Source organism: Cebidichthys violaceus, unplaced genomic scaffold, assembly GCF_023349555.1.
Source record: "Cebidichthys violaceus isolate CVI_PGR_0920_01 unplaced genomic scaffold, fCebVio1.0.p SCAF_19, whole genome shotgun sequence".
Taxonomy (NCBI): domain Eukaryota; kingdom Metazoa; phylum Chordata; class Actinopteri; order Perciformes; family Stichaeidae; genus Cebidichthys; species Cebidichthys violaceus.
Window position 1 is genome coordinate 6,706,102 of NW_027176361.1, and position 20,009 is coordinate 6,726,110.

The 20,009-nt window shown below is 42.7% G+C and overlaps 1 protein-coding gene across 33 annotated transcripts in view; it reads left to right on the forward strand.

Moving 5' to 3' along the window:
* The window catches only part of LOC137874609 (receptor-type tyrosine-protein phosphatase delta-like), a 333,500-nt gene that overhangs the window by 104,596 nt on the left and 208,895 nt on the right, over positions 1-20,009 (forward strand). The window lies entirely within an intron of this gene.

Genomic DNA, 20,009 nt, shown 5'->3' on the forward strand with positions numbered 1-20,009 from the left:
TGAGCAAAAAAGAATGTATTAGAGCCGTCAGTAGAACAACATGAGGTGTAAATTTGCCATGGCGCTCTTCCACTTTTGATACTTTTCTAACACATTCACAAGAATAGCGATGGCAGCATCTTTAAATTTAGATTGACGCCCCCTGAACGTGTGATGAACACTAATTAACAACCTTTCAGCTTGAGAACATGCTAGTCTCCTGCCTCTTTGCACATTGCTTCCCCTTGTTGCTGCTGCAGTGGCAGGTGGAGTGGAGGACTGGGACTTTATTTATTTTTTGATTGGCTCCTGTAAGATGTTGATTTTTGCACCCCTCGGAAAGTGTAAACCACCTGTTTACTCACACTCACATCCTCATGAGTTTTCAGAACAGCCTTGTGCTTTCATCCTCAAAGCTATCCATGCTTTCACACAAACTTGCCGCACGATACTTTCAGATTTGCCTTAAACACTCGTCGAACTGCAGATGTATTATTACTGTGAAGTGTGAGGATTTTGTCACAGGGACAAACGGTTGGTTGAATTTAACTTTGTGCTCATCCTGTATGCAGGGTGGATAGGTTTAACACTGGTTGAGTTGTTTGCTTGTTTTTATGTTCACAATATAAAAAGTGACATTTGAGGAAAGACATTTGAGCACTTTTGTCTTGTGTTCCTTCAAAATTTGAATAGTATATTAATACTGTCTTTCTGCTCACAACATCCATCTGGATGTTTTAACAAACAACCCATTTGATGAAAATGTCTATCCCCGTCAGGAGAAAATATATATTCAATCAATCTTTTTTGTGTAATTCAGCACCAAATGACTAAGACACAAAAGCTGTTTTGAATAAATTGAAGGATACTTGATTTTGTGAAATAAACTTCTGCATCTGTGATGTTTACCCTTCTCTTCTCTGTGTGGGCTTCATGCCCAGAACTGGCCGATATCCACAATGGCTAGCTCAAAGCAAGGCCTTAAACTCAGTCAATACCATTTGCTGTGATGTTTCACACCACACTCTTGTGGTTTTTTAAGCAAACAAAGGGGCAAAAGGACAAGTGAAGACAGGAAGAGTGCTAAACTGAAAGGATAATCTGTGACAATAGACTCAGTGTATCATCCTTCGATAAAACTGATTTAAAAGGCCGATCAGGACATGCTTAACCACATACATGTTACTTACTATTAGCATATGCAGTGTGATTAAATATAATAAGTCTGACTAGATGCATGTGCACATCCAGTTGGGTATCTGGAGTGCCTACCAACTCACAAAAACGGTGAAATGATACAACCCTATTTGATAATCTCCACCCATGGCTTTTAAGAACTTTGCAAAGATGCACCCATTTTCCTTGTCAACCAATCACAGCAGAGTGGGCGTACTCGGAAGGAGGCTTAAAGAGACAGGCGCTAAAAAGGAGCATTTCTTTTGCTGGTGTCTCTGGTCTATTTCCTAATGGATCATAATCATAACCAGTTGTATATCCATATAAATCAGTTATTTTTGTAACTTTAAAGTCCAAAATCCACACTGACAGTGTTTGACTTCAATAAAAAATGAAATCTCATCTTCATAATCTTGCCTTGAATGACTTTCAAAACACTCTCTAATGTCAACTTGCTACATGAATAGGGTCATCAGCTCAAGTGTGATACTCCTCAATAGATATTACTCAAAATAATGAATAATAAATCATTTTAATCAATGCCATTATCCCATTTTTTAACTGTGTTAACACAGAGGGCTAAAGCAAACAACTAGTAGACTTGCAAGCATGAATATTATGCTTCTGCTTAACCACCGCTGGGTGTTGAGTCCCTGCACTGTATTTTTAAGGCTTGTGAAGATCTAACTGTGGAGTCTCAGAGGTGTATTATTCACAGAGAAACGGGGCTTACTACCATAGCCCTCATCCAACACTCACTTTAAAAGGTTTGTGCTCATGGTGCAGTGTTCTCTCCTGTTCCTATTGCTTACCTACGGTCTGTCTTACAGTACATTCTTCTCCAATTCTTGTCTCAATAGGCTTACTCTCAGGTTCCATGGTTGCTTCTCTTTTGTCTATTACATGCTTGGCGTCTTTGTACTGTACTTTTCGGAAAAGGCTTCTCTACAACAAAATGCCACCCAATCACACCATTATAATTCCCTGATTAAGTTCCTGGTTGAAAAGAAAGTCACTCAAGCTCTATTAATAAGATTGAGTATCCCTGTTTAACACAATCTAATGGGTGTGTGAAATAAGCTCCAACTATTAATGTTTAATGTATAATTAAATGTTCTACATGGTCAAACTTGTTTACTGCAATAACTGATGTTTTTGATTTCCCATTTGCCTGCGTTACAAGAAGGGATAGAGACAGTGGGGGAAGAGACAAAGAGACTTGGCTCACCCTTTGCAGTTGAAGGTGGTGAAGGTCAAGTCACAGATGTTAGATGGAATTCTTGAAACCGGGCTTGTTTGATGAGCCCTTAAAAGTTAAAGCAGGCTCCACAGGCTAAATAAGGTAAAACAAAATAACTTTCCTGATGTGTGTGTGTGTGTGTGTGTGTGTGTGTGTGTGTGTGTGTGTGTGTGTGTGTGTGTGTGTGTGTGTGTGTGTGTGTGTGTGTGTGTGTGTGTGTGTGTGTGTGTGGCTCTAAACTACAGCCTGAAAGGTGCCACAGTAGGTTTGTATTGTTGTGAGGGAGTTTTCTCATTTCTTCTGTTGGGTTTGGTTTACGTGTTCACCTGAGAGGGACAGCAGGGTGTGACTGAGGTGGAGAGTGCAGTCTCACGGTCCACTGCACACTAGACATGGCAAAGTCTCCAGAGGGAGCCTTCATGCTTTCAACGTTTCTGTCTTGTTTTCGTGATGCTGCTCCACACAGGGCTGAACGATTTGTGAGAAATTAGTCTGACCAATATTGACATTGTGATTATTTCACAGTCTCATATCGGAACTCTAGAAGTCAGACAATTAAAAATATATGATGTGCTTAAAAAGTGAATTACATTGTACATTGTATGTGAGCGAGAAGCACTGAATGTGAACAAAACTTTTCTTTGGTTACAAGAAACCTCCACTGAGCACTTTTAAATAGGTTACAGTCAAGGTTATTAATGGTTTATTTATGTATTGCCAACTCACAGTTAATTACCTAGAAATTTCCAGGCCACGGTTGTCATACCTGATAAAATCAACACTTAGACCTGCACCTGCTTGTTAACACACTGGTAATCAATAAAGTTACAATTTTAAATTGTGCTCTTACCATTTGAAAATTGCACACTTTCAAATCGTTCAGCCCTAGCTCTCTACCTAACATCAACGTACTTGAACGTATCTTTGCACTGAACCCTTTCATGCTTTTCCACCACTCCCCTCTTTGTTTTCCCTCCCACATCACTCTAACCAATCAATAATCAATGTGCGTGGCCTGCCAAAGGCAACTCACCTGTAATACTGTTTACAGTGACTGGACAATAGCCAAGCCTTGATCAACACACACACAGAGGCGCTAACAGATGCACCCTCTCACCCGCTGGCTTTGCAGAGCTTCACACTCGGACACGTTCCTCTCTCCTGCCGCTTCCTTTCACACCCCTTCCACCACGGCTGCTTAACCACACTGCCTTCGAGTCATCTAGATCGCTCCCAGGTGGTTCAAATTTAGTTTGAACTTACAGGCGAGTTTAAACTGATGAATAGCTTTTATTGAACATGAATACATTTAAGGATTGAGATTAGTCAGCTCCTTTCCTCTGATGATCTGAGTCCGCCAGAGGATGTGCTCAGCATAAAAAAATAAATAAATACGCACTGAAGGAAACAAAAATGCGCACAATTTCTATTAAGAGGAGACGAGGGAGTGCTTGTTCTGTGTGAGCTGCAGCATGGGATCATGTCCACCTGCTTATAAAAATACCATTGCAATATGTATACACACATTGATGACAATATCCTGTGTGATGGCTCCCAGAGAATTTAAGTACTGTCTTGCAGCAATCAAAATTTGTCCTAAGTTGGCAGTCAGCTCTTAATCTCTTGTGTTTGTGTCGTCTTATCATTGATGTCGATCTACCTTATCCTTGTCCATAAACTATCCCTATTATTTAACCTCTTCCAAATTAAAGCCCCTGACAACAGATCTCCCCCAGCTTGAGTAATATCACACCCATTGACCTTCCCATCCCTCAAGCGGGCAACGGCCGGCACATTGATCGATCCTGCTCACGGCCTTGGTGCTAATCTTCCAAGGGAGCGACAGGAGGTGACGGTATTTCACTGTTCAATCTGATGCAATTACCTTCAAAATAAACACATTTTGGATAGCTGCTGACCTTCCACTGAAAGAAGGTGGGTGGGCGGTTTGTTTGTGTGCTTGTAAATGCCTGTGTGACTGTGGTTATGTATCAATCAAGCTGCATCATAAACAAAACATATCCTGAACAAGACACAAAGATAAACAGAGAATAGTGGGTCAGGTTTGTCAGCAATGGAGCTTGTCTTCCTTTAAAGCCTTCAATGGCTTGCAAGGTTAAACACACTCGTTGCTGCCGCCATTCCACTAGTTATTTCCTAATGAATTTGAATTTCTGACTCTAGGAAAGACTCTTTCAGTCCATTTCACAATAACATGAAGCATTTACTTCATGTAACAAAATCCCCTGTGGGAAGATTATTACAGTGGTTAAAATGAAAGCGATGTGACGAGATCACACATGCTAAATTGAATCATTAAATGTGCTAAAATCACTCTGGATTTAAGCAGCAGTGATTAGAGCAGATATGATTCTGTACATACTAACAGTGATAGCAGCGCTGTTCGACCTAGGCCTCGTCTTTGCCACGAGCAAAGAAGCCTAGCCTGTAAATACTATTTCTCTGAAGACAGAAGCAATCGAGCGTGGCCAGACGTGAGCATGGCTTCCCTTTTAAGTATTCCACAACACATTTCTTACAAAGACATCCCTCTGAGCTGCTTTCTTATACACAGTCTGAAAACAGCAGCACAGCAAACAGCAGCAAGCCAAATCAATAATCAACACTAAGGGAATAGAAATGCATTTTTAGTGTGTGATCAAACGTTCCCGAGGGCCAAAAAGTCAAGCAAGTGTTTATCTGGACAATTTGTCAGTTAGTATATTCAAGAGGTGTCAATACAAGTGTATCCCTGATCGATGATTATGTTTGATTCTTTAAAGGGGTACACACATCCATCTAGTTAGCAGTAAAGACGGACATGGCTTTTAGTCGCCAGGATCCCACATTTCCCACAACACAACGGGATCTTTAGTTAGACCCTCCTGTTTGTAACACAGGTTTACTGTGAAAATGTTTAAACCAACCCCAAACCACAATCTTTTCCAAATCTAACGAAGTAGTTCTGTTGCCTAAACCTGTAATATCATACTTTATGGGTCTGTGTTTGACAGAATATCTTCCAAAGAGTTTAACATTCTTGAGTGAGTCGCTTTGAGGACACTGCAGCAGGGAGGAGGCCTGCCGACATAAGGGCTTGAATCTGGCTACTCTGGTTGAGGGACAGTCTGCCGAACAACTGTACCGCCCCGCCACTTCCATGAGATGAAATGTCTCAAGTGTGACAGCTGAAGCACAATTCAGCTGCAAACTTTACACCCACTTTCATCAACCTCGCTCTCCAACTACCCTTGTGGGAATGAACCCCATACACAACTGATTGTGGAACGATGGGCATCTGCCTGTCCAAATGCACTATAGCGCCCTGTTGTTGGAAAGCTAAAGGGACAGCGACAAGCACTTAGCTGGTCCCTCAGCAACCAGTCCCATTCCCCTTCCTCTTATCTAAAGTGACAAGAGGAGTTTTCCAGCCCTCCTATGCCTGAGGCTCATCCTGCATTATCTCCCAGTCTGCCAGCACCACTAGCTATCTTGTGTCCCCGATTCCCTCGCTCTAAAAATATGCTAAAAGCAGCATGATGGCATTGCTAGAAATTCAGGAGTGTGAACCAGTTGTGCTGCAAGGATGTTTTTTCAAACCGCCGATCATATTGAATGATGGACTTGGATCAAGTGAGCGGAAAGTATGCGGAGATCACTGCAGGTCCATTTCCCTCTATCTCGTGTCATGTACTGTACTGCGTTGCCCTTCCCAGCAAATATCAGGAGTTACCAGAGAACCGATAAAGTGTGTGTGGAGAATGCAAAGCGACAAAACATGAACTAAAGCAGGCACCCTAATGAGATATTGATTGCCCACACTGATGTTTACACTTTTGCCTGACTAATACTCTGCAAGTCCACCAATAACAATTGGCCATCTGTTCAAGCAAATTCTGAGTTTTGCAACGCAATTAAGGTACATCTGATGTTTGAATTAATTAACTAAGTTTTGATACGTACTGTAAGGCTACTATCACACAATGAATACATTTGCACGTACTTTTTTTCCACTCCCACTGCACAAAGCGGACCAAAACAACCTAAAATACCTGAATGAATATTCATCATTTTACGCAGTTGAATGACTCCACAGAAGCATTCTCATGATAAATTTGAAACTTCACGTGTTCACACAGCACAGACTGCACCCGCCCGAAACACATGGAAATGTGACATTTTAGTTTTGAAAATTTTGAAGAAAGCAGAAAAACAGTTTCTCCTTGAGAGACGAGGCTGAGAAAACCTCTGCGATTACATCTTAGTCCCCATCATTCCTTTTTTGTTTTCTTCTAACTACTAAGCAGCAAATGGTCCCATTTTTCTGTGCTCAATTAAAATGTGTATTAATTGTGAAAAAGCCCCAGGGAGTGAAATTGTTCGGATAGCATTCATTAGACATGGCTTATACTTTATAGCCAGTGTATGCAAAACAAAAAAAATGATTGAAACTACTTTTTGTTCTATCCAAGAAAGGAATGCTCACCCCGAGCTCCCTGTTGTTTGTGCAATGGCCCCCGCCGCTGAAAGCAAGGGCTGAGAGCTCCCATATAATGAACCTGGGAAGCAACTCTTCCTGCAAAATCAATAGTGACGAGCTCCTTTAAAACTCTCAACTTTGAGCCTTTGATGCCCGAGAATACATTACCGCCGTTAACTAAGGCTCCCGTCCAGGCGATAAGCATGCAGCTCACTCTTCAGGCTCCATTTGCCCCCTTCCCCACACAGACGTGCACCATTACTATTACAATTACAGTGGACACCACATCTGCAGTCTACTAGTTGCTTTATTTATCACCCTGATCATTCCCACTCAGCAGGTTTATCAAATGTTACAGTTTCATTAAGGGTCATCGATAAATCGGTGGTCTGGGCATGGCAGTAGCTAGAGAAGAAGCTGCTGGGGAAGGTTCGATGTGTGTAATGCTCTTGTGCATTCTGAGCAAAACCCCACTCAACCTGCAACCCCTCCAAACTATACAATGATTGCACACAGCTCACAATCGTCACAAAGCTTTTAATATTCATTTAAACCAGCTTTACACCTAGATTGTGATGGAAAACACTGAGTGTCTCCGTGTGTTTGTGCGATTTGAACAAATGGATACCACACGTGTGGCTGTGTATTAACAAAAATATAGCAAGCAATGTTTTGCCACAGAATGGTTTTAGCCCTGTGAACAAAGCATCAAATCAGGTATGAATTGAAATACATCCTGCCATAGGCTGCCTTTTGCTGCTATGCTCACTTTCACATTAGATTGCTGTGGCTGTCAGGTGCCAGGTGAATTCAATATTTGCTTTTAAGTCTTTGCACGTATGTGTGTGTGTGTGTGTGTGTGTTATGTACAGGCGGTCTTCTCTGCTACGCTACCTGTCACTGTCACATCCTGGGCCATAATCACATATGCACCGGGCTTGTTAAGTACTTTCACCCTTTCTTTACAGCCTAGAATTGCAAATGTGAGGAATTAAGTTTGAAGCAAAAAGGAAGGATTCTCGCCTCACTGTCCGCCATTAACTAATTGGCGGCGTTGTGCGCACAGCGAGGACCAGAAAAAAAGAAAAAGAAAAGAAACAGTCATCTTTAGAGCACGAGAGCGAACTAAAGTCTGAGCAAGACAAGCCGTCAATGAAGAGACAATTCCCATGTGTCTCCTCTCACATTTCCGCTTTAATTTGGTGATGCAAAGCTTTAAATGGTGGACTGAATCACTTTTATGCACAAAAGGATGTTAATTTTAGCCACAAAATGCCGGAGACATCTAAAACTGCCATACGAATATTTGAAATATTCCTTTTCATTAACCCTGTGTGTGTGTGTGTGTGTGTGTGTGTGTGTGTGTGTGTGAGGCATCACACCTACAGTGCAAAGTGGTAACACACTCATATGTATCATGCATACAGTATAGCTCAATTATAATGTCAGACATCTTTGTCTGTGCATTCATATATTAAAATGGCATGCATCTATGTAGGTTACATCCCTTTACATATTTAAACAGATATGTGCAGCTCATGGCCTGTAGTTTGCATAACGGGTGCTTGTCCCCAGGAGTGATATGTGTGAGATTACGTTTGTGCTGCAGAGCCCTTAAGCGTAAGACTATTATGCGATTGGATCTCATGTGGGAGGACACAGCAGCTGAAAGCTATTTATACAGATTAGAACTGTGAATAAGGTTTAGAGGAGGATATACTGTTATACTGTAACGTAAGACTGAGCGAAATGAGACCGTCTGAAAAAAAGGGTTAATTTATGTTGTTTTTTTTCTTCGCAATATGAATATTTGCTGTTTTTCTTAGTGTAATATGATAGGGCGTTTTGTTGTAGTTTTGGAACCAGGTTAGAAAAAAACAAGGCATTTCAAATAATTAACTTGGGCTTTTTTAAATTGTGATGGGTATTTTTCACTATCTTTCACTATTTTCTTAGATTTCCTCACTATTTCATGGATTGTTGTGATCAAGTAACTGCGGAGCAAACCCTTAATTTGTTTTCTACATAGCTTAGGTAAAAGGGGGACCATGTTATCTTTAAATACTAGAATATTATAGGAAATAAGTGCACCACAGTACATCATATAATCTACATGCTTGGTTTGATATCACCACCTGGAAAGCTGTCAATAGTATCACAGATCAACTGACGTGCAAGAGCTGGAAAGGTTTTGTGTGTTGAAATTGGTGTTTGTGAGACCTCTATTCCTGCTAATGGGTATTTCATTTAACATAACTTACTTTCGCATTAGTAGTTGCCTTCAGTACGCTTTGTGTCTGACAGAAGTGTTTTCGACCCAGACAGTTAATCTGTCTCTTGCTCATTGTTAGCAAGTGTCAGTACACAAAGACTGATTGCCTTTTAGTGAAAAAAAATAATCTAATAGTATTATTAAGGTGAATGTTATTGTAACAGAAGATATTGAGTTATTTAATTTGTGTGTCTTGTATATCTCAGCTGAACTGGTTTAACTTTGAATTCTTCGTTACATTTGTCATTGTACTTGAACAAATACATGACAATGCTGAGAATCAATTGAGAATGTGACACAATGAAAAGCTATTATTGTCTGTAAACTAAGGTATGAACTTATCAGGAATTCTGATGATGAACACGAGAGGAATTTAGCTAAACCATTGTATTTTATGCTCAATAGAAAGAATTAGGCCTCTCCTTTTCAAATGCTTTCAAAACCGGTCATTGTGCCAGTATTGGTTACAGCCACACCTGTCATTTTGCTCATAGACAGCGACACTGTAAATTGGCAATTACAAAATGTCGGTTATCAGAGCAGGAATTATATCTGTCAAAAGCATGCAAAATACAGATGGTTTTGGAAAAACACAGGGCTCTCGTATGAGTTCAAGTGTGGCCGTTAGGAAACAAGCTTCTATTGGAACGAGCGCAGACAGAACGTCATTAGACATTTTCTCAGGTATAGCTGGACTAATGAACAGCTATTTTCCTGTTAGTATAATTTCCATATATCATTTGTCCCATATCCTGTCATATTCTATAGTTAGATGCTCTTGCTTCTTTGTAGTCTACACTGGTTGCCTGGCAACCTCATTCGAGGGAGTCACTATGCCCAGGAAGAAATAAATTAAGCACCATTAAAAACCTCGACATTGATTTTATACCAGGATTTGTGTATGAATTGCAAAAAAAGAGAGACACAATGTGTTAATTCATTAGCTTTAGAGGTGCTGGTAGGTGTCGCTCTCTGCTTCCAAGTTAAATGCTAAGCTAGGCTAATCTACCGCCAACTCAAGCTCGTACTCGTATCTAATGAACAAATATGAGAGAGCTCATCATCTAACTCTTGGATAGAGCATACGTGTATTTCTTGAAATGTCAATCTATTCCTGATTCGTACAGACTTGGCTTAAAATCCATGATGACTCTTGTGTCAACACTCCAGCTATCTCAGAACATGCTGCTCTTTGTGCAACAGCAAATGCTTCTTCCTCTGACAATGAAGGAAAAGCATGTTCTCTGCCATGAAACAGGCACTTGTTTCTGTGGTTTGTTCGAGGACACTTGCCTCCAGCTAGAGAACTTTCTGTTGTGGTTCGAAACTCCCTTCACCTAGGCTGTTGTTTTTTGATCTGAAGTAAACACTACATCCTCATCCTGCTCAGGACTTGCCCTCTCCACATTCACCAATCTAGCCTGGGTTTTTCTAGTTCTAAGTAGAACTTGGTTTGTCACGTGGGAGCCGTCAATATAACGTCAAAGGTATGTGTGGGTAAATCTCTGGTGCCAAACATTGCAGAAAATAACTTCTGAATAATATGTCCCCTTATACCTCATGCTGAATACACCTCACCACTCCACCTAACAGCAGCTGAAAAAAAACAAAAAACTTGACCAGATACAACACACACACACACACACACACACACACACACACACACACACACACACACACACACACGCCTCTTGACTGAAAAGAACAGGAGCAGCACAATCAGCGAAGCCATTTTTAATGAGCCTCTTCCCCTCTCCATCTATCAGAATGGAATTAGGACAGCACTCAGCGACTTAGGGGAGGGAAGCTGCGAGAATGGGGGCACATGGCAGAAGGAAAAAGTCTTCATTAAGGACAGTGAAGTGGAGGTAGGTGGAGAAAGAGAGGGAGAAAAAAAAGGGGAAGAGGGACCAGAAATGTGTCTCCCCTCCTCTCTCTGCCACCTAATCAGGGAGACAAAGTTATGCCGGTCAGAGCGTTTGTTATTTCAGCTAATCCCTCATCACGGTATTTCATCAGGTTTGGCATTTGGCTGCCTGCATTAATTAGATGTTCGAATGGACACGGCGTTAATAACTGACACACGGCAGATAATGAGGAACCGTCCTCACGGCCGTATCCTCTCACCAGCCTGCTCCCTTTGTCAGCACTGATACCTCTGTGCTTGAAACACTGCGTTGTGTTTACCTGCGCCAGATTTCATTTATTGATGATTCAGGCTGTTTTCAGTGCCAGTGGCGATAATGTACTGTCTGCACTTTGGGAGATAAGTGTGTTCTGGCGCAATAGTTTGGACTTGTTCGGAATGTCTCTCCTTCTGTCTCCTTCTCTATTTTTATCTCGGCTCCCCTTCCAAAATTTTTCTTCGGCTCTCTCCTTTTCTTTTATCCCACATTTCTCCTTATGTTCGCTCCCATTCACTCTCTCTCTATCTCACCTGTCTTTCGCATTTTTTTTTTCAGACCTTCCCAGAGGAGAGTAAGAGCCCCTATCTCTCGTTTGCACACTCCCCTCCACTTTTAGACTGTCTGCTCTCTCCCCAACCCCCCCCCCCCCCTCCTTCCCACCTTCATCCATATCAACACCAGGTGAATAGCCCTCTCCCTAATATTCATTCACAGTTGCCCGTTTCCTTCCTGACTGCATCTCTTTCTCTGGCTGTGTTTCTGTCTCGCTGTACCACTTTCCGTTTACACTCCGCACTTTAATATTCTGTCCTCCATCCCAGCGCAGCCTCTCGACGCTTTGTTTCTCCCTCCCTGCTTTCCTCCTTCACCCCCCCCCCCCTCCTTCCAGTGACGTGACTTTCTCTTTAGTATTCTGTCAATCATTGCCAAGTGTATGGTAATGCTCGTCACTCAGTCACAGGTCTCGGATCAGCTGCGCTCATGGTCGGCACGATGTCTTTGAGCTCACCGTATTCTCAGATGTAAATGTTGCTGCCTGTATCTCAAGCTAGCGCGACCTCTCCTCATTTGTGACTCCTGCTGTGTCCTTTTATTTTGCTGCTGTTTTCTTCACTCCATTGCTCTCCAGTCCTCTCGTTTCCCTCAGTGCTGCTCTCTTTAACGCGTAATCCTTTATCAGACAAGGCATGTTGACTAAGAACACATTCTTATTTACAGGAAAGCCTTGGGGAATAGTTGCAGAGAGAGAAAAGGTCACACTCATTCAGACCTGGGAGTTGCCCCAGCACTGTAATCTTTGCCACCGAGCAGCTTCGAGCAGTCGGAGTGCCTTGCTCAAGGGCACCTGAGTGAACTTGAAAGAGTTCTCAGGACATCTGTCCATTTTCCGCTTCTCGTTCTACTTTACTCCCCCAGCTTTTCTTCAATCCTTTCCTCAACCACTTCTTATATTCCTCTATCCATCCTCGCCGTCACCTTTACATTTACTTCTTCTCTCTGCTTTTCCCATCTGTCGCTGGCTGTCACACATCAGGAGTGTGTCAGCGAGGATTCAGAATATGTCAGAGCGCCGTCTGGTCACTGAGTTTTTTTTTTTTTTTTTTTTAAACCCTCCTTCATCTGTGAAGGTTTCGTTCCGTCTCCTTCCTCCTCTATCACCCTCCCTCCCCTGCCATTCTAAACAACTGATTATGCCTTTGAGTTATTCCATCAGGTTTTTTCTAGCCTAATGATTCTTGTCATGGTGCAGAGCTGAATATTGAGGCACTCGCAGATCCCCGGTGTAACAGAGCCTTTATCTTTTAACTTTCAAATCCCAGAAGCTCCTTAAGTCTTCTCTTTGGAGAGTCGGCACCAAAAGCCAAATCTCTCAGTCAATTTACCAAGGCAGCCAAGTCGTCATTATTTTGTGCATACTGCCATGATCTTAGTATCATTAAAATTCGTCCCTTGCATAACCGTCAAGGATGCAATATCTCTTGCGGAGAAAAAGGTCAGAATACACTGTGTGCGCATACACAAGCACTCACACGTACACGCTCACAGTCTTATTTATTTTGATGTTTTCATATACGCATTTACTTTCCTCTCTCCATTTTGGAAGAAGCGACAATTCTAAAGGAATGAATGCCCAATAAGCACAAGCCATGAGTAAAATATTCAAATGTTGTCCTATTTACAAAGGCTGGAGAGTCCCTCTCCCACTGCCGTCACATGTTTGTTATGTGATATAAAAAGAGAGGCAACGGCAACTCCAGAGACCTTATCCACAGATATTATGCGCCAAGTGGAATCTTTTTATAGCGAGTGTAAACACATTAGTTTGCCGCATTAAAAATCTGCTCAAAATGTAGGCGATTGTAAAGTTTTAGACAAAGTGTAAATGTGCCACATCTTCTTTTAACAAGAGGTGGAGGATGCTTCAGTGTTTGTGTCTTGGGTGAGGGATAGTATGTTTGAGGAGTACAGCAGAAGAGGGCTCGTGTGTACTTAAAATGTACTTGTGTGCTCCCACACCTGTGTGCAATGGAGCGTGTCTGTGTGTGTGTGTGTGTGTGTGTGTGTGTGTGTGTGTGTGTGTGTGTGTGTGTGTGTGTGTGTGTGTGTGTGCCAGTGATATCTTCGTGAGTCAGACGGGCAGGGAAGCTGGCCAGGCTCGCTCATCGTTTGAAGTGCTATTCTCTTCCGGAAGTTCGATCCGCCTGGAGGAAATTTGTCATGTTGTTCCACCTTTCTGAGTCCGGTATGGTGGGGTTGAGGGGAAGGCTATTTGTTCCCATTTGCTTTCGACATCTCAATAAACACACACTTGTGTGTAACAGACCGGTAAAGGTAACTAAGGCATTTGTTTGGCCTTGCTGTAAAATCATTTGATCTCATCTCTCCCTTCCTGGTTTGGGACAGTGGTGGGCCAAACAGTCGTTCTCAGTCCAATTCTTGACAGGACATACTTCATCTTCTTTTCTCAAAGCCCTTGGCTAAAGATTGTTCTGCCTGTTGCCAAATCTCTTGTTTTCTTTGTTTTAATCATGCACTAAATCTGCCTATCATTTATTTTTGCTTTGTCACGCCCGATCCCCCTCTGAAACCTGATATACGTCTTTGCACCTCCTGATCATCTCACTCTCATCTCTACCCGCTCTCCCTCCTGATTTCCCGCCCCCTTCCATCTCCTCCCCTTCTATCTAACAAGATCTACCCAAGGCTTACAGTCAATGCCGGTGGACGCTCTTGTCATTCCATCTAAATTGAATACCTTTTCTTCCATTGGTTAATTAAAGCCACTCTCTCTCTCTCTCTCTCTCTCTCTCTCTCTCTCTCTCTCTCTCTCTCTCTCTCTCTCTCTCTCATTATTAACACGACTCCTGTGAGATCCATCAAATCCCATGGACAGGAAGTAAAAATGAGGCCGAAAGGGGAAGATAGAAGGAGAGAGAAAGAGAGGCATAGGTTGTAATGGAGAGAGGGAGGAATAAGGAGAGAGAAAGCATATTGTGTAGAGACAGAGAGCCTCAAGAGTGATTCAGCCATTGTTACTCATCCCCTCCTTTTGCAAGAGGGCTCATGTCATGAGTATTTTAAGTGCTCTCCATTCCGTTGTTCTCCTTTAATCCTGTTAGATAATTCTCTTCCTCCCTCCTCCTTCTGCGTCTTTCTTTCCATTTCTCTTCTTTCCTCCTCCGCTCCCCGCAGCCCACTCAGCAAACGGCGAGTCTTATGCTCTCTGCCACAAAAAAAAAAAAAGGCTTGAGTGTGCCTGAACAAGGTAGAAGAAGAAGGAAAAGGGAGAGGAAGTGAGAGGGATGGGGGAGAAGATGACAAAGATGTGGCGGTACTGGTAAGCGGTAGAGGAATCTGCTGGCCGGTGGGGGTTCATTTGTTATGAAGAGGGATCGAGAGCCAAGACAGCGGCGAGTGAGTTGTGAACTTGTGCCTGCACACAACTTGTAGTTACGATGCATACAAACACAAAAAAAAAAACGGGGTGGAGTCTGGGTTGATTTCTAAATGCATGTGATACAGAGGGCATTGTAGAATTCAAAATGAGAGAAAAGCTGCCAAACACAGAGCGACTGTGAGTGTGTGGTAAGACATGCATCTCAGTCAGTTGTCCAAACACACACTCATGGCTCATGCAGACACATACAAGTGCATTTTATTTAGCCTCCTCTTCCCATCCCCTGCTTTTTTCATAGTGTCTGAATCCAGTGTGATTCAACCTGGTATCATCACACTTGTATACCAAACAATGCGTGATGCAATGATTCAAACCTGCCCTGTAACCACTATGCAAAGCCAGCAACACTCTGTCAACCTCACTGGAGCTGCTACTACGAGAAAGAAATACATTTCCCACAAGCCCCCATGCCCAGCCCATCATTTACATGAGGACAATTACAAATGAAGGAGTTGTAGAGCAGCAGCCTGGCACTGTAGTTCATCCGCCAAGTCGAGGTAGCCACTTAGCGGAGGTAAGGTGGGGCAGCCACAATTCCTGCGGCTTTTTTTCTTTTTTTTTTATGGAAAAAATAGGTCACAAGAGCGGAGGGAGCATTTGCTGGACCAATAGCACGGCCTAGTGGTGAAGCATCTGAACTGCGTGAAAGGTCTGTGCTGTGGATGCGAGTCTGTTTGAGTAGAGTTCAGTGGAATCCAACACCCCTTATTTCAGCCATCACTGAAAGTGGATGATTCCCTTTGATACATGGTGCTAGCATTTACGCAGCGCCATCATTACCACTTACTTGAACAAGCTTAACTTCTCATTCACACTCCGAGCACCCGATTTACTTGGAGATTCCAGTCTTCCTCTCGCTGTCATAGAAATAGATTCAGCACAAAGAGGAGGCAGGAGGGCAGGCACTTGTGCCGAGAAGAATTTGCATGACCCAAAAATGCCCTGCCTCTCCTCCGACTCCATAAATCAAAGGGATAGAGAGAATCCCCCAACGCCTCCATTCTTTGTCCTCAAAGGTGATAAATTGATCCCTGGCTGGCTAATAAGCAGAGGCACAGGGCGGCCCGAACTTCCCAAAGATTTATGCGGCGACAAGTGGATTTATAGAGCAGGAAATGTGAGCGATCTGGAGAACAAAATCTATTTACTTCATCCGTTCTCCCAGAGATTTGAGATGGGACCTCCTTAGGGAAACCTGGGGGTGTGAGCCTCGAAGAAGTAATGTATCAGGACAATAGAAATAGACTATCTGTCAGGGAGGCAATGAATGTAATGGAATTATCTGGTTTTGATTGATGAACATGTGTTTCCATTTACAACAGAATCTCAATCCGTGTGAATATGCCCGCTGCGTTTGGACGGGTCACAATTCAACACAATTTTGAGTAGATTTCTTTCCCTGACGTCCCCCCCCCCCCCCCTTTCGTTGAATCTGATCTTATAACAGCAGATGGCTGAAAATCAATATCACAGACACTTAAGCATTCTCAGGTTTGTCAGCAGTCTCGCCAAATGAAGGGAGGCAAGAATGTGGAGGGCGATCCGACAGCTTGCCTTTGCTTGGCACGTGAGAAACCTTTTAAGGCAACTCAACCAGTCATCTTAATGACGTGAGGTGATACGGTGACAGGAAAAGCGCTCTTTTTCAGAAGATGATCAATGCTATTATCTTCTCCAAAGCTGACTGGAAAAAAAAAAGGGACAGAACAGAGAGGCGTAGAGTTTCCTAAGAGGAGCTGCCCTCCTTTCCGTTCTCTTCATGTAATTCTCCCACTTTAGCCGTAATGTGTTTTCCCTCTTCCCGTCCTCCTTCGCTGCATCTTCCAGTCTCATTCTCGGTTTCATCATCTCATCCGATCATTCACCCTTTACCCTCTCGGTGTCTTCATCCTTCCCTGCTTAAGCCCTTCCCCCTTTTCCACCGTAGCTCCTCCGACTTTCTGCCTACCACACATTATCTCACTCAGTCCCCTCTTTGCGATGACAGCGTGCTCATCCTGTTGTGTTGATGAGATATTTGAACGATTAGCGTTATGCACGCTGAGCAGATTATGATAGCCTTTAGGGAGGAGCAGTTTCAGCGTGATGGCAAGTTTCCCGCATGATACAGAACTCTGCTGATAAGAGGGCTTTGCAGACAAGGGAAGGAGGGCTGGACTCACCGATTCTTCACCACAGTAGCATTCCACATTCTTCATTCTGTGTGAGACATGGACGAAACAATTTGGTTGGCTTAAAAATTGTCAAAAGTACTTGTGTGCAGAGGATACAAATCTGGCTGTTTTATAAAAGATTAGCAATTACAGTAAGTTTGAGCAACAAAGTGCTAACACCCATTTTTCACATAAAATATGCACATAAGTCTTACATTAAAGCTACCGCTGCATAAAGGGATTTTTCAAATTTGTATCTTTGAGTTTGGATGGGAACATTTCTCACTGAGACAGCTCACACGGCGAATGTGATATCGCGTCAACAGCAGCCTGACAACTGCAAACTTATGCAAATGTGTCTAAAATACCAAACCTCCTCCAACCCAAAGCATATCTTTTTTTGGGCTGCATGACGCCAATTCTGAACAGACATATGATGCACCATATAACTAATTCCATCTACGTCTGACAGTGACGCTACCCTGTTTCCACGGAGGCAGCTGTTGGTACAGAGAGAGAAAGAGAGCGAGCGAGAGAGAGAGAGAGAGAGAGAGAGAGAGAGAGAGAGAGAGAGAGAGAGAGAGAGAGAGAGAGAGAGAGAGAGAGAGAGAGAGAGAGCAAGAGGGAAACGAAAGGCAGATCACTTCCCAAGTGCTCATTTTTAGCTGGCTTGTTTCGGCACAGCGCACCAGAGCTGACGAGCTGAGCACAGAGTTTTTGACACAATGGTGTCAAATGCGGGACTGTGATGTTCAGCTCACACAAGCGAATAGCATCGCACCTGCTGGCAACAGTCAGACGCAGACACAAACTGGCTTGTTATTAAGTCTGTGTGGCAATTAGTATGTTTGGGAGTGCCGTGAACCCTAATGACACATTTGCCTTACATTGATTCATTACAGAGGCTTCCAGGGAGATGGAAATCGATTGGAACTGCTGAAACAATTTGCAAAAGGCATCGGTTTTGGAATCATACAGTAGTGTTGTTTAAGTCTGATAATTCATATTCCTTCAGTAACTTAATAACTCAGTAGGTTGGAACACTTGAAACAAAGCCAGGCTAGCAGCCGATCTGTACTTTGCTACTGCATGATGTAAGAGTTGCTGTCTTAAGAGTTTTGTTCCACCTCTTCCCTCATGTTCCTGGAAATTATTTAACAGATGGGATCCTCGCTGTTATTAAAATGCCATGCTGTGTCACCGCTGAAGTCTTTTCCTCCTTTTTAACTCAAACTTTAATCAAGCAACTGTCTAACAAATGGTGTCAAAGCTGCACGATATATATTTGTATGTGAGCAATCTGTCTAATGACTGCAGATTATTCTGAAAGGTGTCCCTTGTAGGGAGGAACCCACAGCAAATTAGAATCTGACTCTCCAGCTTCCTTCTGCTCGACAATTGGCAGCTGAAGAGTTGGTGAGGTCAAAACTGAAATAAAAGGATTTTGAAGATTAGATTCTCATGCACCGGGAGGCTTAGAAAGACGACTCTGAATCAATGCGGATGTTTCCTTCTGTCTGCAGTGTGTGTAAATAGTTGAATGTTTGCCAACCAGTTAGCCATAACACTCAGACTTAATGAAATATTGTCATAATGAATATTGTATGATGTGTGTGATCAGGCTGCAATTGCGTGGTTGACGGTTCTATTTTGTCACATTGTTGCTTCAGAAGTATGCAATGGACCACTTCAGTTCTGTCCCAACTTGTATAAGTATTCAATACCAGGCTCTATTTGTGACTGGGCAGGGTTTTAGTTGACATTTCTACAGTATCAAACTGCCAATTTTAGTCACAGGCCTGAGGCTGGCTTTATAGTGGTCGGGCAATAAATATTAAAATAGCACTCCACAGGCCATTTCCTATGCTGTCTATACAAGCACGATGGCGCCATGACTCCCATGCTTTGTCAGCAGCAAAGTGTGTTGTAAATTACTACTCATTAATGACTGGGTGTGATCTTCCAAGGATTCAATCAGAGCACAAAGAAATAAACTTTATTGTATTTTTTGTAACAGCTCCCACTTGACTGGCTATTTAGAAGTTGTCCATGGATAGGTAATATCTTCACCTCCACATCAACATTCTTGTGGTTTTATGAGTGGAGCTGGTGTCTCTGTTGGTTACTGTTCATGGGAAGGTCATAAACAGGCGATTTATGTCTGAAATGCAGCCAGGAATGCTGATGCTACTGTCAGGGAGCGGAGATACTGCCTGGTTTGACTCACATTTTAATGGAATCTGTAAAGTCCACAAGTGAATGTCCTAACGTATGCGCTTTCCGGCATGTGCTCACACAGAGGTGGAGTTAACGGAACTGGCGGTCAGAAGATATAGGATGGCATAACACATGGATGGAATATAACGTTGCTCCTTGTGACACTGAAAGCAGATTTCACATGTTTCAGCATCTTACATCACATTTTAAGTGTTAGTGCAGTAAATGTGTCTCTGGCATCAAAGTTAATCGTCAAAGTAAAAAAAACACTCCATTAGCCCTCAGTCTTGCAGTGGTGTCGGCCACAATCTCAAGAACAACAGTGTTCATTAACAAAACACCAGCTAATATGATATTACATTGATTACTGCAACACTTTTTTCACAACGGTTATCTGGACATTCAATCCACTATTGTTAAGTTATGGGCATTTTAATTGCTATAGACAGGGACCATTAGCATAGCTTCTTGGGTGGCCATGGCCGTGTTTCTCTAAATCATTGAGCTAATTATACAAGCTAATTAATCAGTATGCTTGGAATGGGCTGCGTGAGCAGACGCTGCTCTTTGTTGGCTTGCATAATGAAAGAAGTCCATTTTTAGAAAATGAAGAAGGGGAGGGAGAAA